The sequence below is a fragment of the Plectropomus leopardus genome, chromosome 12 (assembly GCF_008729295.1).
Source record: "Plectropomus leopardus isolate mb chromosome 12, YSFRI_Pleo_2.0, whole genome shotgun sequence".
NCBI lineage: Eukaryota > Metazoa > Chordata > Actinopteri > Perciformes > Serranidae > Plectropomus > Plectropomus leopardus.
Genome location: NC_056474.1, coordinates 20,293,924 through 20,316,991, shown reverse-complemented (window position 1 = coordinate 20,316,991; position 23,068 = coordinate 20,293,924). Strand labels below are relative to the sequence as shown.

At 38.0% G+C, this 23,068-nt stretch overlaps 1 long non-coding RNA gene across 1 annotated transcript; it reads right to left on the bottom strand.

The window, feature by feature from the left end:
- Positions 1-394: 394 nt before the first annotated feature.
- On the bottom strand, positions 395-21,747 carry LOC121951061. The gene is made up of 3 exons (XR_006106379.1): positions 21,600-21,747; positions 20,064-20,203; positions 395-502 (listed from the first exon to the last, which is right to left on the bottom strand). It is a non-coding gene; the product is annotated as an uncharacterized LOC121951061 (long non-coding RNA).
- Between the last annotated feature and the right edge of the window lie 1,321 nt (positions 21,748-23,068).

The window sequence follows — 23,068 nt, the reverse complement described above, 5'->3', positions numbered from 1 at the left end:
TGTTTTTTTTTTTTTCTGATTTTGAGATACTTTTCTTGTACTTTTTACATATTTCTTGCAAATTTTAGGGTAATTTCTTCTCAAGCTGCTAATTGCCTTCTTACAATGTTTTTAAAGGAAATCAAGCTAATTTGCTCAGATTTCAAAAGGTTAAAGTATCCCTACCATATTTCTATTATACATTTTCTATTCTATATTTAAGTTATCGACTGCTGCAGTACTGCACTTTATCTTTGTTATTATTATTATTTATTCCTCTTAATATGCTTATTGTATGTTTACTGTTTGCACCAAAAAAACAAAACAAATACTTGGCAATAAATACTTTTCTGATTTCTGATTCTAATTCCTAATAAACTGTGAATGAGAACTGTTGTGTTTTTGTTACCTTAGAATGAGTTGCCATGTTGCATTGCCACAGTAGTCCAGAAAAGACAAACCACACACGGGCTCTTCATAGGGCCCTTCATGTGCTCAGGTCAGTCACCGTAGTCAGCGGCCCCTTTGTGTGAAAAGAGCGTTGGAAAAACACAAAAACATTTTTTTTATGTAAAAGTGCTTTATTGAATGTTTTTAGTGGTCTGATATTTTTAAAAATAAAAACTGCTTTATTGAATGTTTTTGTTAGTTTAAATCACTGGGTCCATTTGTTTCTGAGAAAAAGAGTCCTCTGCGAATAGTTTGGCTCATGACAAAAACTAAAGGAATTTCAGCTGGTTATAATCTGCAATCCTCACTACAAGATGCCTCTTCATCCCCCTAAATATTCCACACTTCCTTTAAACATGGTCCTGTATAGGAGATGGGCAAAAACACAAAGCCTAGTGTGAGATATTATATGAGATTTTATTATATCTTAAGTGTAAACAAGAATGCCTTTAATAATAATATATGATCCAGAATGAGCAATAACTAAACAAGGGCATTCAAAAACTCCCATGGCACTGAATGACATCCTCTAAGAACAAAAAAGTGAACAATAGTACTTCACCTAGAAGGATTGTACTGTCTCCTGCATAATACTGTTGTTTGAGATGTTTTGTTTTGTTTTTTTTCAACTGTTGAGATGTTTTTATCACCCCTGTCCCCTAAACAGTCACCATAGTGCATGAATGATTACACCCATTCAATTTTAATACCGCCCCCCCACCCTCACCCCCACCCAAACACACATACACACACACACACACCCCGGGATTAGATATCATTTCACATCCAGTGTATCAAACGTGAGCTGACTCGAAGCAGCGAAAGGCCGAGTAGTTGCTGATGTTACCTCTGATGTTGGGAGATAAAGACAGCATAGAGTTAATATTATTAGTCTGGCCTCCAGCTGCAGCCATTGAGGGAACTGTCATATGACCAACTTGCTGATTTGCTGCTAATCCGGATGTGATGTGTGAATTAGATAACTCAGTGACCTCTGAAGAAGCCAGAGTTTCATCTCGTCCCATGCTAGTGAGTCAGTGAAAAATAGCTGATAATCTAAAAAGGAGTTGGCAGAAGGAAGATGCGACTGAAGATGCCAAAAGTCTGCAGGGAAAATCAGAGCAAGGAGTTCTGAGGACAAGCAAACACTGTTTCTAGATTTGCTGAGGTTATACAACACTTTTGTTTTTACTGTTTTTCAAAGACTTGAGTCACAGCAGGACAGGGGGCTATATTAAAGCTATTGGGGTGAATAAGGGAAAACATTGCAACACCGTTCCACAATATCTCAAAGTAATATAACACTGTTGTCATATTTAGTGTAACAGTATATATAGTTACATATAATTCAAAATATAGAACTGGTACATTTCATTTTAAATGAATAACTTAAGAATTTAAGATGGTGCACTCTGGTTTAAACCTTGATGGTCCAGTGCGTGAGATTAAGGGGGATTTATTGGCAGCTAGCAGTGAGGACTGCATTTCGCAACCATCTGAAACATCTCAGGAGGTTTTTAGCTCAAACACAAAACAAATGGACCGGGGGATTTAAACCAGTAAAAACACTGAATAAAACAGTTTCAAGTCAAAGAAAATCATAGTTTTCTTGATGCTCTTGTCACGAAGGGGCTGCTTACTACCCCTGTGGGGTGACCGTGTCAAACTTCTCCAGAGAGAAACATACTGGGTTTTCAAACTCAATGCAATGACTTTCTGAGGCCCGAATGAGAAAATTGATTTTAAACACTTTCTAATAAACTTATTTCTCACCATTGCATCTGTTTTCTTTTACCTTTTTCAATTCATTTTTTCACTGGACGCATTATCCCTACTACCAAAATTACCAAGTCACATGACGACAGATGTGATGTGACAACACAACAAGGAAATTTACCTCTATTTATATCCCAGCACACGTGTGCAGGATCACAACACTGGGACAAAAGCCGCTGTGCTGATATGCATCAGCGTTTTTTCCTACTCTTCCCTACTTATATTTTCTCTTCAGTACTAGAGTGGCTGTGATTGCTCCAACAGACCACTCCACCACGTCTTGGTAAGCTGGTTCTTTTTGGCTCCATTTTTTTCAAACATTTAGCCCACCACAGAGCACCTTGTTTTACCGCTATTATCTTAACACACTGAGCACGTCGGTCTCCATTCATTATTTTTTAATTCGGTCCCTGCTTATTGCCAGTGTTTGGTTTGTCGGTTCTGAGCTATTGTAGAAAAATGGAAGTGAACATGGCGATCTCTGTAGATGAGGATCCGCTCCCTATGTAGACTTAAGGTAGCAAAAATACAACAACTATTTTCAGATGATTATACACTAAAGAAAACTCACTTATTATAGCCATTAATATCTGTATACCTGAAGTGAAAGACGACACATTGGCATTCAAACACTACCAAACAACAAAAAGTTGTCTGGTAAAATGCAATTTTTTTAATCCAGAGAATGAATGCAACTCACTTGTTATTTTTTGACCATGCACTTAATCTTATTTTTATATTTTTGGAATTTTTATACAATTTTTTAATGACAATTTCATCCTTCTACCAGTTGGATGTGTCCAGAGAATCTCTAACGGAAGGCGCCCACGAGGCATCTAGATCAGATGCCCAAACCACCCAAACTACATCACTACTCACGCCGCACCAAACCACCTTTACATCTCACGCTCCTCCATAAACAAGACACCAAGACACTTAAAGGGCAGTAACTCTCCCCTAACCTAGAGGGGGACAATCCAACATTTTCCGGCAGAAACCATAGCCTCAGATTTGGAAGTACTGACTTTCATCCCTTCACACTTGACTGCAAACCACTAAAGTGCGTGCTGGAAGTAGCGGTCTGACAAAGCCAACAGAACCACATCATTTGCAAAGAGAAGGGATGTAATTCTGAGGTCCCCAAACAGGACTGCGCCTTGAGATTCTGTCCATGAATATCACAAACAGCGACCATGACAGCTGCTGTTCAATAGTGAGCAGCTCTCTAAAGAGGAAACCTTCTCTCTGTCCAAGAAATGTAGACAACTTTCCTTTCAGTTAAAAGAAAAATACTTCAACATCCCCATTTTCTGATCCCCCTGTAATAAATTTGGTATTGTGCCTTAAGTAAAGCCTTACTCTCTGCATTCAAAAACATACACACAAGGTAATGTGCCATCTTTTGTTTTTCAAAAACATTAACCCTTTGAGCAAATCAGTGAAATTTCTTCCCAAAACATGGAAGGAAAGCAATGAAGGAAAGTAAAAAACAAAAACAAACAAGGACATTACCTGAAAAAAGTACTAAAAATTAAAAATGATATATTCTGTGACATATTTGGAATATATTATTCTAATGATCATAAATATATTCTCTGGACATTTTACCCTTCTTGACAAATAGTTTTCTAATATTCCATTTTCTCACTCTCTCCTATTTAAAACATTCATTTTTCAGGCTGTTTTTTCTTGAAATTGTTCAATTTCTTGAAATTCTCCATGTCTTTCTCCATTTCTGATAGAATTTACACTTATTTGCTCAAGTTTCAAAGGTAAAGCACTTGTAAAAGGCGTTTGACTGCTGCATAAGAAACAATATTGTAGATACAGGTTTCAAAGGTTTAAAGTATCACACAAATGATAAATGTAATAACTGTATTCACTAAGATCAGCTTCTTTTAAATGCTTATAAGAGGAGGAAACACTATCAAATGACATTGTAACCATAGAAATCGTTACCCACGTGCTTCCTCTGCACAATGTCTGACATTTCCATTTTTAATATTTGATCTTGGTGACAACCTGTCCCCTTTTCCTGTCGTCACTGGAAACTGCTGCCAGGTTCAGCTGCCTGCTGGTAACCATAAGAAAAGCATTCCATGCATGTACATGCCACAGATCTGCCCTTGACCTTAAACGGAGATTTGCATCTGAAGCATGAACCACCACACATCACTGCATGCTATTACTATGCAAACTATCCGGTGACTTGTCACTGGATGTCTCTAGGAGATTCGCCCTGCGGCATGCTAATGGTGAAGGGGTGCATCATCAAATTCTGTCTTTGTTAGTTACCCCTGTTTATGTCACCGTGTGACCTGAGCGACAGGCATAGATGTGATTCACTGAGCCCAGCTGGTGCAAAATGACCTATAGCTGTTGTGAATAGGTGAAATCATTTCTTCAAAAATACAAGCAAAGACATCCACAAGTTTTGACTATGAGTTTCTGCCTGCCAGTTTGCATCACCTGAGATAAGAGCTGGATTGTCAACAAATGAGACAGCATATTATCCTCTCAGTAAAGCATGTTTCGAATATGAGTTGTTTGGTTACCAACCTTTTTGGTCGCTCCAACAGCTTATGATTTATTACACGTTCTAAAAGAGAAACATCTGCCCTCAAAAAACAGGTGAGGGAACGATCAGAGCGCTATGTTCTGCAGTGGAGGTACTTAAAACCGGGTTAATGTATAACCTGCGTTAATGTCACACAGATGGCTATTTTAAATTTGTGCAGCTCACAAAATATATGAAATCCCCCAGCAATGGATGTCTGCCCCTTTCTGCGGGGTTGTGTGGGAGATACACGTGGCCCGTTTTTCTGTCTGACAGTTAAAATATATGTGCTGTTAGTTTCAGGAATGCTGGTGGAACATGGAAAAAAGGGAGTGTCACTCAGAGCAGATGGTATGCTTTTAATCATCCATATTGCTCTAAAGCTTTTGATGTTTTAGTACTTGGATTCTTCCTCGCACACCAAATGCCATTGTGTTTTCAACGTTCAACTTGTTTTGAAGAAATGAACTGCAGAGGAAACTGCGTGCAGCTAATACATATATTTGATTTATTCATAAAATATGGTTGCGATTTCTATACGTTTAACTGTATGTTATCCTTGTCTTCATGCACATTTTCTTTTGAGAACCAGCTGTAACATGTTAAATAAGTATGTGAATATAATTGTGATTTATTGCATTTGTCTCTGCAAAAACAGTTGGAGAATGGCCAAGTCGCCAGAGGAAAATGAGAACATTGCATGTTTCTGCAAACCACTGGTGTTGCATGTGTATGTTTCTGATGCATTATATCAAAGTTTCCAAAGTGACATAGTTCAGATTACATGTATATGAGCTGCTGAATGTGTCATTGTGAGGTGGAGGGGATGGTGGATGGTGTTTTTACCAAGACTTTGTCAACATTTCTAGCTGTGATTGTACCACCAAAAGGTATGTTAAGCCAAAACATGATGTTTTCCGTACCATAACCAAGTGACTTTTTTGCCTAAACTTAATGTTAACACCAGCACTGCAGTAATGTAAAGAACAAGGCACAATATCCAAGGTTGAAAAATGTTCCTTGAATGGACACTTGAGGCTGGCTCCAAAAACAGAGTTAATCTTTATACACCACCATGTTAAAAAGCCCAACTTTACAGCTGAAATAAACAAGATACAGCCTGGTATAAAAACAGCTTTGGCCTCTGTATCTAATTTCAACATTGATGGCAACTTTAATGGGGTGATTTTTCTTCTTTTTTTCTTTTTACATTTTATGAAAGGCTCAAAGTTATGCTTATTTAAGGGTGGGGCTGTTTGACTGATAGGTTGTCTGTGAGGCGTCGCAACACTGACTACCCTTCACTCCTCCACAGCTTCACCCTCTCATCCAAATATGATCACATTTGGCTCCAAATAACTAAGACGGCAAAGGCTGAAATTCTGAACTCGAGGATTCAAAACAGGAGTCCACAAACCAATGCGTGACATCGCGGTAGCTACGGCAATCTTTATACAGTCAAATGTAAAGAAACGTCAAGTGTCAATGTTGAATACACAATAACATACTTATACTACATATTCAGGATTTGCAGAAGCATACGGCACTTAGGCTATGGGGGAATATTTTTAATTAGATATTCTTATTTGCTTTCTTGCCTTGTCTGTCTCATGTCTAACAGTTAATAGAAAGCTACAGCCAACAGTTATTTAGCTTACCTTAGCATAAAGACAGGAAATGGAGTAGCAGCTAACCCATCAAATGCTAACAATAAACGGACATTTTTACATTTTGGTTTTGAAATCAGATTAAAAAGAGACTTTATAGTCAGGTAGCTTTAGAGACGATGATATGGTCACCTTTGTACAGAACCCCTACTTTCAGTTTTTATGCTGATCCAAGATAGCCAGAACTGGCTGTAGTTTCATATTTAACGAAAAACAATAGCTGTAACAATCTCCTCAGCTAAAAATTTTTTCGAAAATATCTTTTCGTGTACTGTGTTGAGATCCCTTTTATAAGCATTTAAACTTTTGAACCCTAAGCAAATTGGCTTGATTTCTTTCGAAAACATGGGAAAAAAAATGCAGTGAGCAATTTGGCAAGAAATGTCCTGTAAAATGCATGATTTAGTAGATTTACAAAAGCTAGGGAAAAACTGTCCGGGAAACTCTGTTTATAATTATCATAATTAGCATGCATATTTCAAATTATGTTACAGAATTATTCTTTTTTTAGCAGATTTTTTGACCATTTCATTTTTTTAATCTTTTTTTTTTGTAGCTGTTGACAATTTTCTGGTCATTTTTTGTGAGTTTTTCAGTAATTAACTTACATTTCTACGCGCCTTCCGATGTTTTTGAAAAAAAATCAAGCCAGTTTGCTTAGGTTCAACATGCCGTATTTCATTACTCATTAATTTTCAGTAAACTATCATCAGAGCTCCAGGCTTGGAGTTGTTATGCAGAGATGAGTCTGCTGTTTCTGAGAGCCAAAATAACAACTATGTCAGCAAGAGGAAAATCTAAATGAGCTCCACAGGATTCATGGAAATCTGAAAAGAGTGAAGCCATGGATAACAACGTAGCATTTTGAGGAATTGGATCCCGGTGACCAAAAACCTCAATGAAGCAAAACTTGACCAAAAAAATTCAACTTGTGCAGCATGTAGGCTGTGGTCCAACGTTGTGGTTTAGGAGGCACGGCCCATTAAGTTATTGTTTAGTCTGACATGCAATGCACTTGCAGTTGAAGTCAAATCCTTACAGATTGTGTTAGAAATCAATGAAAAATATTTATTGTTGCATCAATATTGTCTGGCAGGGAGGCAGCTTGAACTTATGTCCCCTGACTTTTTGTTCAGTTCACTATGTCCCGGGTGGCTCCTGCGCAGTCTGACACAAACAATGAGTCAGTAACTGGAAGGTGCTATAGTTTTCACTTTTCCTAGTGGTAAGAATTTAATAAATGTTTAATCTATTAAGTTATCTGTCGCTGCTGCACACTCTCTTGATGCAGCAGATGTTTATGCTGCTCTAAACAAGCTTTTTATACAAGTGAAGCAACCCTTCATTCAGAGGCCCACATGTAGAGTGAATGATATGCTCTCTGTTTGCCTTGTGTGAACTATGGCTCACATTCCCACCACTCAAGGTCGGACTACACATTGAGATGGTAAATCCAGTTTGAGGAGTATGACCTGAAATATGATATAGCACTGTTTTGCCCTGAAGTGTTGAATGGAGGGTATTTTCTCTTTATTACAGAGATGTTGCTGGTGGTGAATATTATAGGTTTTATTTTGTAGGCTGTGCTGATTATGCATGTGTTTCCTGCCCATAAATAGTTTGGGGGAGTTTTAAGAAAGAGCCCAATCATGAGAGTGCATCCTCGTCACAAGCGTACCTTTCACACAAGGGTCAAAGGATAGAATTCCAGGTCATCGCTTTGGTTTCACAAGACTTGCCAAGGCACAACCACAAGTGTAACCTGAGCTGGAGGTAAACAACTGCTCCACACGGGAGCTACGGGGAGGTGTGAAAGAGGGTAGAGCCGTACATGAGACAAATCATCTGGGGTTATTTGGGTACCGGCCATGTCGCAGGAGAGCCTGCTGTCTCGGCTCTGCATTCGACACCTTCAGGTGACAGATTTCCAGGACTAGTCCTTGTCCTCTGCCTGGATCAGTTTGCTCCAAAGTGAAGTAACACGGACAAGCGACAAGAGGGAGGAAACATAATAACATCACACTTCTGCAAGAGACTGTGGCCCCTGGCTGTAATCCACACTGTTCACCGCTATCCACGAGTTGGAATGATGGCATCACGGAAACAAAACTATCTGTGTTAATCCATTGTTTCCTAACAGGAAATATACATTTTTTAAAAACTGATTTAAAATTATTATTTTTCTGCAGTATTCCATGAGTAAATGCAATATCACAAAATGGCTTCAGACTATCTTCGTCTGACTATCTTTTCAACAGTTATACATGCAACATATTGTCTGAATGTCTAGTGTAGACTACATGGTAACGGGTAAACACAAATCTTTATTTAAAGGTCCAGTTTTGGGGAATTAGGGACATCTATTGGTAGAAATTCTATATAATATAAAAGTATTCATACCTATGTTTTCATTCATTTATACTCTCCTGAAAGAATCGTGTTTTTATTTTTTTGGAATGAGCCATTTGCATTTACATATGGAGCGAGTCTACCATGTTGCTCTACAGATGCCCAGAACAGACAAATACAACACCGGCTCTAGGACCATTCACGTTTTGCATCGGCCACCATATTTCTCATACATGGTTGGCACACAGCAGAAGTTCAAGTTCTGCAACCTTACTGCTAGATGCCACTAAATCCTGCACTCTGGACTTTTAGGGATCCAATCTTGATCCATGTCTAAAAACTGACAACAATTAGCATAAGGAAATGGATGTAGGCGTTATACCGACTTTGAAGCCACAAGATTAGAAATAAGGCATTCACCATCTTGGATTTTTGGAGCCAAAAGTGACGATAATTGGACAAGAGGGTGGAGCTAATGTTAGCTGCTAGCTTCTCTGGTGCATTTACAGTTATGGTTAGCTATGATCATGCTAATGCTAATTTCGCTAGCAAAAATGGCTTAAACCCTCAAGTACTTGTTTAGGCAATTCAATTTTACAATTACGTTATGTACTGAAAACACGTATTGTTTTAGTCAAGATCGGTCTTTTAGAGGGTCTTGGTCTTGTCTCGGAATCAAACACATTTTGACTCGGTCTTGTCTCTGTCTCGGACATAGCAGACTCCGTATTTTTAATGGAGCCTCAAAAGTTACCGCTTGTCTGAGAAGAGTGAGAGCTGATGATCCTCGTTCAGGTCAAACAGTTCGCTCACAGTTCACAGCCTGCCACAGGAGATCCGGGTGGATTGAGAGATCACATTCCTCTGCCAGGACACGGGAGAGGATGGAAACCATCACGTATAGCCCTGCTTTGTTTGACGAATAGGTCGAAAACAAACTTTAATTATACTGGCATTTATTCTGGCTGTATGTGAAACTATCTCAGGGCTATATCACTACAAGAAAAATATTTCAGTACTTCTTGCTACTTCATGATGTGAAAAGATAAAGAGAGAGAGAAAGTATGAGGCAGGAAGGAGTAAAAAGAGACGTGAGGTGTCTGGGAATTTAGGAAAAATAAGCTTTTACAAGATCACCCCAAAGCCTTAAGTAAAAAATGAACTAAAAATGCAGATCGAATTTTTATCAGAGAAAAGATCTGCTAATTATTTTTCACAACAGAGATGGGTTCACACTGCCATTAGCAACACAACTTTGGTGTGAGATCGAAGACACTTTCATTTAAAAAAACACTAGACACATGACTTACTTGAACATCACAACTATGACAGAAAATGCCATTCACAGTAGTGTGAGAACACATTAAAGTCACTGCTGCAACACGTTTTAAGGTAATGCACTCTGGTAGATGGCGTGCTCCGTTAAATCCACACACCTCTTTGGCAACTTCCCTATTATTTGGGAAATTATTTCCTGTTTAGATAGTTCTCACTACTCACACAATTGAGTGGTTTACCTGACTGCAAGCTGAAGCTCCTAATCTGCCTCTAGAGAGCAAATGAGAATAATATCAATTACTGCATAATAATATGCGACAACTGAGCAACTGCTACTTTCAACTCTTAAAGTCTTAAACAACACTCAGGTTTTTGATGCAGTCCAGCACATTACATGTTTTGTCAAACTCAGCTGTGTTTTTATTATGGTTGAAATGACAACTTAACTGCTTTACACTTTCCTTTAAGCATAGTAACATCACTAAATGTAACATATTCACAGGTCATATCTGGCAGTTTGACAACAACACTGCACTCTGCCACAGATCTACTGTATTTTTGTTGCTGTCAAAACAGTTTCTTTCAGTTTGTCTCTATGGAAACTCCCAAGCCCTCCGATGTCACACTCTTACTGATTCATTTCAAGACAACTGACGTCACTGCTACAAGCCCACACTGTGTTGTTTTAAGTGGTAAGTTTACTCCTGGCAGCTTTATGTTTTTATGTTTATCTTCTCAGCAAGCCTACCTCTCTGTTGTGTTTACACAATGTTATTTTGGGAAATTTGACAAAATTTCAGTTTCATATTTATTAAAATTCTTCTATTTAAATGTTTAATTCTCTGGAAGAAGACTGGGTGGGTGTTTTTTTAGGCCTGCAAAGTCTCTGACTTTGACATTGATGTTTTCAGTTTGGATGCTGTTTCTTACCTCAGAGCGTGTCTAAAGCAAGCCTGGTCTCACAGGAGCCTCATTCCAGCAGCACATAAAACCCCGCTTACACCCGCTAACATCTCGCTATTCAATGTAATGAGAATGCATACGATCGGCATTCACACCCCGGTCAAATGACTCTGCAGTAGATATGGGTTTTTATCGCCTCCGGCTCTAATTGGCATTGATAGGAACACAACACCCGGGCGAATGCGGTAATTTCAGCTAATCAACAGTCGAGATGCAACGATGCGCCATCACTAATTACCCTCCATCTCCTCCTCAGCAGCGTTACAACACAGATCCAAATAAATCTGCACCGACTTTGAAAGAGAGACCGAATAAGTAAGAGATGTATGAAGAGAAGAAACCACTGAAAAGTTTTCAAAGACCTCTGTTTCTGCTGCTGTTGTCTAATATTCACCTGTTCTTCTGTCTGTCCATGACATTGCACAGATACACCATCAAAACAACACATACACGTCCACAACTGCTGACAGAAAGGCCAACTTGACAGTGGGAATGCAGTATTTAGTGGGTTTACCCATGATAGAAAAACCTGTTTGCAAGCCCTAATTTTGGTGGGAAAGCAGTAAAGGTGTCAAAAAAAAGAAAAAGGGCGGAGAATCTCAGGTGAAGGGAATAAATTGATGAGGCAGAGGAACAGCCAGGGAGCTGATTGGATGGTAAAAACTGAGCAGCAGGGAAGGGCTAATGAGGCTGATGCATAGCAGGTGTTTAGATGGGTAAATGAGGGAAAGGCAGCACAGGAACACTGCACGGGAAAAATTCAGTAAACCGAAACCCAAAAACCAAAAACACAATTATCTTAATAATAAGCCGACCAAGTGAAAGCAAAGACTGACTTACTAATAAAGGCAACTTAAATGAGTCTTACTTAGATCAGTGTTCCCAAAAATAAGGACACTGCCGACTGTGACACCTTGCATTTCATACATTTCAAAAGGTTGCCCAGACGTCAAAATATGACAAGTAGTGATGATATCATGTTGCTATAGCAGTGGCACAAGATGCCCCCCACCCCCATCACCATACCTCCACTACCCGTGCCCCCCCACCCCACCAGGCTGTAGCACTGTTAATTCTATCCATGCAAAATAATTATTCAATACAAAATGACTTACTTGCTCTTGTTCAGTGCCGCTTTTAAACTAAAATCAACTGTATAAGGGCATGGGGCATTTCACAAGAGACCAAAAATCATGCCCTATGTTTTCAAAGCCAATTTTTAACGCTACATTTATTTATGATAGAAATTCCTGGTTTTCCATGCCCCCAACCACCATCCTGAAATCACCCCTGTTCCTACCAACAGACAGTGTGTGTTTCCCATCATCTTTCCCTAACCTTAGCCAAGTTTTTTTTACTCAGCAAACTATAAACCTGCAGTAATTCTTTTTTGGCGTCCTTGGTGCAGAATATGAACACATTATTCATATATTATCATCTCATAAAGTTGATGGCATAATTGTTAGCAAAGAGTTGCCCGTTTACACATCCCACAGACATGCATGTACCAACATTAGCATTCATCACTTTTAATCTCAGAAGGAAGCTAAGACGCTCTATAGTGTTGAGGGGAACTGCAGAGTTGGGTGATTTCCAGTCCAAATGACCCCTTTTTCTTTACATATGATCATTTGACACATTGTTAACAATGGTGGAATGTAAGTACATTTACTCAAGTACTGTACTTAAGTATAAATCTGAGGTACTTGTACTTTACTTGAGTGTCATGAGTTTTCATGCTACTTTAAAACATAAGAGGGGTTTATAAAATATGTTTTATTTAAAAGTAAAGTAACAAACAGTTTATAGAGGTATGGCTGCAAAAGTTAGTTGATTAACCAATCAGTTAATTTAAAGAAAATTTTGTATTTTGTTTTTTTTTTTAATATGAGTATTGGGGGGTGTTATTTTCTTTTTTAATATCTCTAGTATCTCTTGAGTTTGGGGGATTTTTTCCCTTCTTTTTAAATAAATAATTTAGGTATTTATTTATTTTTTATTATTTGCTGGTTCTCTCTTTTTAAATATTATTTTGAAGTTGTATTTTTTTTTTTATAACTTTGAGTTTTGAATGTGTGTGTTTTTTCTTTGTTTTCTTGTTTTGAGTACTTACTTTAAATACTTTTTCCAGAGTATACTTACTTACTTTTACTTAAGTACCATTTTCAATTATTGTTAATATAAAGATATTAATTATGTGAGCTTGAAATGTAGAGGCTTCAGTTAAAAAAATGCTCATGAAATTTATTTTTGGAACAGTCATATGGGTATTTTGTGATTTAAGTGTGTGGACTTGTTCCTCTGAATGTGTACCAAATTAAAATAACAGTACAAGATCTTCTTGAGTATTTTGATGTGTCCTCAGTTGAAAATACAAAGCTATGCACTGCCTCCTTCCTTTCAATTATTAATATGCATAAATATCTTATCCTTCATTCTGTTCCCTAAAAGGTGAAATATCTAAATATTTTGGGGAACATTTCAGAGTTCATACACCACACAGGCCCTCCCTCAAGATGAGTTATTGACCTGACTGCACAAACTATGAACACATGTGTTTCCACAGAGAAATCCAGACAGCATTTGGATGTAAGAGAAACTCAAAGTGTGGGAGTCGAGTCTCACTGACACCATCACATCTCAACAGGCTAGCAGATTTTCATTAATCTCCCCTCGAAGTGAGCTGTGGGCTTTGTATCCCCAAACGGCTGAGGGGTATCGCTTTACACAAGTTCCATCCCCAAGCAGTCAGTGTGTCATGATGTGTGTGTGTGGTCTCTTAATGCGATATCTCCACTGGCTCTGCAGAACCAGCATGACAGGCTGCAAGCACAGTGGCAACCACTTTGATTTTTCCATAGACGGATGAATCACTCTCGAATGAACACTTAGTGACCCGTGGCTTAAAGGCCAGGATTAGCCCTAGCAACCGACGCTCTCTGGGGTCCATAATCGATGCTGGGGGCTGAGCACCCTGCTGATTACCTGTGCTCTCTCCCCTGGTCGTCCTATCCAAGTCACAGCATGGAAGAAGCAAGCAGTAACCAACACAAATTTGGAGAAGCAGATGAGTTCACAGAGAAAACAACTGGCCATTAAATCACTCAACATTGTGGGAAATATGGTATAACACTTAGTTGTGTTCTTGCTGAGAGTACGATGAGAAGATCAAGACGCAGTGTCATGTCCGTATGCTAATAATGAAGTTACCACCAGCTGCTCGTTTGCTTAGTTTAGCATAAAGACGAAACTGGGAAAAACAAGAGAGTAGAGTAAATAGCAAAAGTGTGAAAATACCTTCTGCACATGAAAGTGAGAAAGTCCAGCCCATAAAACTGCTGCAATTTGTTATTTTCACACCTGGATTTTTTAACAGATTAAACACACCAAATATATCATGGTGATTGCTGCTGATTGGTGGAATACATTTTGATCAAACAGAATTTATTTCTGGGCCAGAAATTCAATCGCCAGAAAATATGCCTGCCTTGTATGTTTTTTGCAATAGATACATAACATTTGTGCGTTATGTGGCATATAGGTCGAAACTTTACATTTCGACAAAGCTATAGTCAACTTTTTATTAAAATGGTTATGGCTAAGAAAAAATCCTGTTTTGGCTCAAATCTGGTTTGGGGGACACAATCTCAGCAGTGATGTCCCAGTAAAAGAAAAAAATGCTTCTTATGGCATTTTAGCATTATAGGAGCAACAGGTCACTAAAGACAAAGTTTTGGTACCTGTTTTTGTTTTTTTTGTTGCTCTCAGGGTGAGCACGTGACATCAACCATCCCCTCCACCTCCCAATGACAGTCAGCTCATAGACTACATAAATTGACATGATGCATAAGAAACTTGGAAATGTGACGTACTTGTAGTTTGGAGAAACTTGCAATGCCAACATTTTCTTCTGGTGACCGGCAAAAAAGTTCTGATGTTGATACAAATTATACAAGATATGTCTGATGGGTCACTGTCTCTTGTGTCTCTCTCGATGTTCACAAAGCGTTCCACCAAATTAGAGCTTAGATGGGGCCCAAAAAATCAGCCCTGACCCTGTATGAACCCGCGCAGTTTCTGTCCAAACCTGACCCGAGCCTGACCCACGGTAGCCGTTTTGGGCCCGATGAAAAACCTGAATTTGTATTGTAAAAATACACCTATAATATATTACATTTTATATATTATAATATAAATCATTTTAAAAACATGTATTGCAAGCTTAGGGCTGGCGTGTTTACTTGCCCCACTTCTCTTTCTTGTCTTCCCTCTGTTAAGTCTGTCATCTCGTGCATGACAGTTTCGGTGAAGCAGCCAGTGCCCCTCAGTGCGTCTATTGCGATGGTGATGCAGCTTGCAGATGATGGTTATCACTCTCTGCTGCATGTTACGCAAATCTCTTACACTGCTGGGGAGGGAGAAGCAAAATCTGCCAACCAATTCACCTTGCAGCCCCCTATTCTCTTTTTCTTGTTTTCCGTCCCTCTCTCATTTGTGCTCCCTCTCTCACACGGTTTTCCACATGTTCCGTCGTTTTCCCTCTCTCCACCCTCTTTCTCTCTCTTTCCCTCTTGGTGCAGTCCATTTAAGCTCCTGCCAAAGAGCCATTTAAGCATGAGACAGTCCACAACAGTCCTCATAATAATAATAATAATAATAATAATAATAATAATAATAATAATAATAATAATAATAATGATGATAATAATAATAATAATAATAATAATAATAAGAATAAGAAATAAAGAAGAAGAAGAAGAAGAAGAAGAAGAAGAAGAAGAAGAAGAAGAAGAAGAAGAAGATAAATAAACCTTAATTTGGTGAGGCCCAATAAGGTTGGGGAGAGAATCAAAGCTCTACACTCAATAGGCTGTAGAGCTTTCATTAAGAGGAAAGGAAACTTGAAAGGAGTCACTGGTTTAGGCCCAACACATAAGTTAGGGGCATTTTGTATGTGAATGATTAATTCCTAACCTTGCATTGCTATCCCTAAAGCCCTATATAAAATAACTAGTTTTGGAAAAATATCAGGTTACAGAATCAATCTGTAAAAGCTATTTCTAACCCACATTCACGAGGCCTTATGGAAACCAGCACTGGGGAAGGATAAGATAGATTTGATTTTTTTTTGTGTCATGGACACAAAGTTCCAACCCTTGCAATTTTGTCAGACACCTTAAGTACGGTTGCAATGGTGACACAGATGGTTACAAAATCACATCTTAAACAAAATATTCTGCCTTCTTTTCAAAGCTTGGCATATACGATTCCCTTCCTGAGGCACAACTTAAGCCTTTTTGTAGTCAACCAGCCAAGACATAAACATAAATGCATCAAGAAAATCCTGAATGTCCTTGAAGAAATGACATTAAAACAAAAACTAAACCTCTTTTTTTTTATGAAGCTCTCATAAAAAGCTAGATCTGAATCGATGCGCCTCACTCTACATTTCTTTATTCGGTGGAATAAACCTCGGTTTTGTTTCTTTAACAAACAGTAGTTGTATTTAAAAAAGCCTTTCTTTTTTTTTTAAGTTGAATAACTATGTCTTGAACTTCAAGCTCCACTATCCCTAATTTGAACAAAACTGTGTCAAATCCTTTGGCATAGATTTCCTAAACCCCTTCACCCCTTCTGACCACCCTCAGTGGATTTGGCAGTTTTTTTTTAATTAACTTATTTTTATTGGCTTTTCTTCCCTTCTCACATCATCTGTGTCATCTTGTGATGTGAGCAAATTCACATGTTGGAAAAGTTCAATGAAAAGATTTCAAACTAAAACAGTGGTGTCAATCTGCTCATCTGTCTTTCAGCAAAAAAAAGCATATAAGCAAAATGTTTCCTTTAAACTCTCTTTTAATCTTTTTTTTCCTTCCGTCTTCTCTGAGCTTCACAGAGACATAAATAAGTGGATGACTCCCGAGGCACACAGAGGGCGGATGGAGTCAAATCAAAGGTGCATTTTGGCCAATTTCAGACTGAAATGACAGCAGCAGTGAGCTCACAGCTTCCTGTTGTCATCTTCCTGTAATTTTCTGTTTGTCCTCCGAGTGACACTCACATGTTACTCATAAATTGAATCAGATGGGAACACTGTGTACACACTGTGCATGGCTTGAATCTAGATGCTATGAGCTTCCCATGACTACTTTAGAAGTAATTGCAATTGATGATTTTGTCCATAGAGGTCCTTTAATTAGCAGCGGCCTTGTTAGGGGCAGCGTGTTCACGGGCGACATCAGTTTCTTTTCCAACGTATGACTCTATAGGAGGGATTGATTTGGACACATACTTAAGCTACACAACACATAAATGAAAGCTTTACAGTGTAATTGGTTCAATTTTCCATGGAATGTAGGCCGAATCACATTATGTTTGTTAGGTAACTTCCCTCTGAACATGACAGTTTGACCTATGCAGCGCTGGTGTGAGTATGGGGAAATTTCACTGTTGTGGTTTTTGTCATTGTGATTGTGATTTAGAAATGGCAAACTCAAATGTGAAAGGTCACTGATTATTTTACCTCCTCTCGGCCAGTCTCTCTACCACAAATGATGACTTTGACATTATTAAGCGGAATAAAAGTGCAATGGAAATGCATTATATTTTGTTTTACACATTGGTGGAAGAAATATTAGATCTTTTACAGTTATCATTATTATTTATTTTTATTTTATTTATTTATTTATTTAATTACAAGCAAAATTCCAAAATGTTCTTTAGTAATGGTTCAGCAAGTAAATGCAAAAATACACTAATGTATAAAAGAGGGGGCTCAAAGCACCAGGCACATACATTGATTTGAAAAACTCTACAGCAATGTCTTTATCGACCAATCATGACCTGGTTACTCAAGATAATACACAGACCTTGCTGTCAGCAGTTTCATGTAGGAACTATTTTCTTTCTATCAAACTACACTTGCAAACTGCATCAGTGTGCAGAAGAAAGCGTGCATCTACTCATGGACGAGAGGCTTGTGCTCATGACAGGGCGAAATGTCGCACCAACAGCGTCCTCCTCAGCTGAGCTGTAACATGAGCTAGCGCATTGGTGTTTAGTGAGATAACAGTAAATGTACACTTCCTTGTAAGTTAAACAGCCTAAACATTATTGCAACTAATATTATTAAGATTATCTGGGTTAATTTGTAAAGATAAGAAGCAAATTATGATGACTGTTGTGAATTTGAACTGCACACAAACCTGAATACACAAAAATAAAACATTTTATGGTGTGAATTTAGAACTGTATGGCGTTACTTCAAGGCAACAATCATCTTGTGAATCCTCTTTTTTTCAAGATTGTAAAATGACAGAAAAAGACATTTTCCAACCATTTGTGTAGAGAGAGTTAGAGTGGTGAACCATGTGAGGAAGGCCCTAAAAAATTGGGTATGTTACTTAAAGGCAACATGAGGGTTAATATTGTGGCTGCATTATATTTTATATATCCATTATAGGAATTTACAATGTAATTAGTGCCTACAGCTGTCAGATAGACGCAGTAGAGTAAAAAATTAGCTAATGGGTATAAAGTCTAAATACTAAAAGTGTTTTGAGTCTTAAAGTTGTACTCCCACAGTCCTTGAGTAAATGTACTTACTTTTAATACTTATTTTTAAGGAGATTCTCTGGATATGCCACTTACGGAGACACAATAGTGGATGTTTATTGCTTTTCTCACATTTCCTTGGACAAACCTGGTCAAGGTACAATTACTTTATGATCCCACTGATGATGAACTATCACCCTCATCTTTTTCTTTCAAGAGCCCCGTCAATTACCAAAGCAGGATGACACTAGAAAATGCCAAAAGCAGAACAAAAGCATTTTACACTGTTGACAGTATCTATTAAAATATCAGCAAGCCGAAACCCAGTTCTCTGGCTGGACTGAATGGATTTGATTCAGACTCCCGAAACAAAGGAATCTTTTACATCAGGATTATTATGTAACACACAGATGCACTATCTCTTAAATGTGAGTGCCCCAGAGTGCATCAGCACTGCCCAGAGGGTCATGAAGGAGTGGGACGGAGGGCGGCCTGCGTACAGATGTTTGTCACATAGCAAAAAGTCACTACACACACTGCAAACTCTATTGGTGACCAGGCGAGTCCTTTAACCTTGGACAACCTTATCTGTCATTATTTTAGGGCTCGCAGGCCTTGTCCACACAGACACATGTATTCTTGTAAACAGGGTTTTCCCCTTCTTCATTCTTAGAAAAATTCCAGTCCAAACAGTGTTATCAACAAAATCTTTGTCCAAATGAAAACTGAAAACACAAATAAAGCGCTGTGAAGACCAAATTTACAGCCGGTGATATAACCCCGAGGCCACTCAAACAAGAGGATGAAGATGTAGGCCAAACAGAAACCTGAAAAAACCTTTTAAAAACATTTTTATTAGGCGGTTGGAAGAAGTCAATATGTTTCTGATTTTTGTTATCCCATTTTGGGTTTTTTGTTTGTTTGTTTGTTTTTGAGGGCTGGTGTCAAATTAATGGCACTTTAGTACTTATTAATTTATATAAACTACACTCAAACATGAATAACTGCATCCCAAATACCGTGCTAATGCCATCATATCTATCATATATGTGATATTTCCAGCGCACAATCTCACTGTGGGCTTTTCTGTGTCAGCTGATAGTCGCAGCCTAAACAGGAATAATCACTAAACTAAATTAGCAAGTTTTTGCAATGTGCACCTATGTAAGTTAAATCGTAAATATTTTATGTGTGGTTTGGGTAAGAAAGTTCATTCTTAATAGAGAGAAGAATGATAATTTAACCAAACTCCATCAGTAATTACTATTATTAAATTACATCCTTAGTGATGCCAGGTATGTCCACCAGACCAAATAAATGAATTTCATGTGACTGGAAAAAGAAATGTCATTTTTCAAAATTTTCTCTACCACCATTCATATCAGTCCTTACTCCCCCTGTTGGCCTGGTGGGGTGGAAACAGACACTCTTCCTCCAATACACACATTGCCCGACACTTTTCACAGAAAGCTTTGGGGTTTTGAACTTACTTAAAATCTCCGCCGTCTGTTCCTCGTATTTTCAGTGTCTCTTCCATCTCCCTCTGGAATTTTAGGAAACACCAACATGCTGAAAACTGCTCCTTATTGCTGACAGAAATGTGGTTGTTGAGGCAGCAAGAGTGAAATCACTGTAAAGTAAATGTATATTATTATCATTAGTTAATTTGAATTCATATTTATTATTAACCTTCAAACCTTTGAAACCTGAGCAAACTGACTTGATTTCTTTCTAAAACATGGGAAGAAGTTACAAGTCACGAGTTACAATAACATTACCGGAAATTTAGTACAAAGAAAGACAAAAGGTAAAAAAAAGAAAAGAAAAAAGGTTTAAAAAAGGTAACAAATAAAAAACATAGATAGATAGATAGACAGATAGATAGATAGACAGATAGATAAAACAGTTAATAATTATTATAAAAACATATTAAAAATAGTTTTCTGGACATTTTTCTTTTTATATTAATATCATTCGATCTCTCTCTCTCTCTCTTGTTCTTTTTTAGAAACTAATTTTCTAATTTTCTTCTCCTAATTCTTGCAACAACATTTCTTGCCAAGTTGCGCAGTGTTTTTTTGGCCATGTTTTCAAAAGAAATCAAACCAATTTGCTCAGCTTTCAACAATTTAAATGCATATGAAAGGATGCATCACAAGACAATTGATGTCATTCCAGTTTGCAGACGGTTAAACTGTCCCACTTTAGATTCTTTGTTTACTGTTAAAAAAAAAAAAATTGAAATCTGTTGCTAAAATAAATGTCATTCCCGCACAGCTCTCATTCTCATTTAAGACTTAAACCCCATTGCTATACAACAACAACTGTGGAAGTAAGATGCATTTAGATGGACATAATGATGCTGCATGGTGGCTTCATTTGGCTCTCTGACACTAATGGATGTAGCCAAGGTAACATCACTCATTGGTTTGGCATTTCAGCTGTTGCCATCTTTGATTCTGAAGCAAGATGTGATTTTATTTGAACAACAGAGTGGAGATAACTAGGGGTGTTAATCAGTACAGTATAGAAATCAGATACAGTATTATATTTAGCCTATTGTTCGGACAACAATATAATTTTGATTCGATTCAGGGGCCTGCCATCAATATAAAACAATATCATCTGCCCATTTCTTACAATCTGTTATGGAAGAGGCTGCCAGCCCTTTCTTTTTTATTTCAGCCAAAAAAAATAAAAACATCACATAAAAATGTGAATGATTGTAACAGGCTAAGCGCAGGTAAATTTACTTTAAACTGACTTGTTTTCATTTTAATCCAAACCTTTTCATTAAAAAGGTAGGGCTAAATGGCTGAAGGCCAAGTTCTCCCAACAGCCATAAAACATGAATTAACAGCATTTAACATAAATGTAAAATTTAGCTCAGTAACACTGCAGGGACGAAAGAGTCGCTCGTTGATGGTGTCAGTGTTAGCTTAGTCGCTTTTACACAGCATACTTAAGTTTAGCGGCTAGCGTTTAGCTTAACAATTTCCATGAATTGTTTAGTTTTTCTCACTCACCGCTGGTCTAAGTCACTGCATCTCCCGACAAGACAGCATGGTTGAATTTCAGACTACATGTTCGTTTTTTGCCAGCAGGACAGCGCGGAAACAGAGTACCTAAAGTAAATGTTGTTGTGTTGCTGCAACAAGCTAGCTCGTGAGCTGCTCAGCCAGCTGCGTGCCACCGTCATCGTTAATCCCATGACGTCATTGTTTACGTATGACGCGTGCTCTGTCAATTTACCCTTATTTTCTTCGAAATCCAAAATATGTCCACACCGCTGAGTTAAATAGCGTTTCCCTCATCGTGTTTTTCTGTGCCGCTTGCCATGGACCCTTTTCACAGAAGACATTTTGGCACAGAGTGAAACAACACAGCTGTGAATAATGAGCTGAATGATGGCTGAATTGTGTTTAGCTGCTCTGATTTTAGGATGCTGGTCTACTGTGGAGCGTGCTTGCTCACTGTCACTGTGACTGGATAACTTGAACAGGACAGAGCCAGCATTTGCCTTGTTGCAGTGACAAGTGGCATGTCCAAAATGTACCCTGTTGGAAAGACCTGTCTGTTATCTGCCTTCTGCTGTTTGACGGCGACACAGAATTTCAAAATAAAGGCATACCCTAAAAATGTTAATATCAATCAATGTTTTCACTTTGCCTTGATCAAATTGCACCATTGATCACTAAATCAATACATCGATCCTCCCCTTCAAGCATGGTGCTTTCATCATGATTATAATTTATTGACATGTCAGAGAAATCAGTGGTACAGGATAAAAAATAAATAAATGCAATAGAAGAAACATGTAAAAGGGACACCACAAATAAGCTACCTAGAGCCTTTGGGAGGGGGGCCAAACAATAACAATAACATGTAACAAACAAAAAAAACGTTTATGTCTGCTGTAAAGTTAAGGATTTAAAAGACGGGGTTCATCAGGAATTACTCTGTTTTGGAGCCAGTCTTAATATCAATATAATATTTTAAATCCACAAGTACAAATCCACAGCTCAGGATAATGAGAGCAGTAAAGTCAGCGTGTGTTTGGAACACACATCTTTTCTGGCTTTCCATGTCTCATGATCAGAACCATGTGTCCGCCACGTGGAGGGTTCGCTGTACTTGTGAAAGGCTCAAGGGGGAACATTTCACTGGCTTTCTGCGGACAAAGGATGGAGGCATGAGGTCATACTGACAAAAAGCTCCATATAAAAGTGTGTTGGAAACAATGTGACTTTGCCAATTTATGTTGGAGTTATATTTATTAAACAGATTCAATTAAAAGCAAAGCAAAATTTAAATTAGAACCAAAAAAAATCCAGAACATAATCTGATAAATTAGAGGCAGGGATTTTTAATTAACATAGATGACATTTGTAAAACTTAATTTAATTTAATTGGAAACACTTTGTTGGTCCCTCAAGGGGCAATTCTGGACGAATGTGTCAGAAAGACACGCAGTTAATAGCAACAATACACCGAT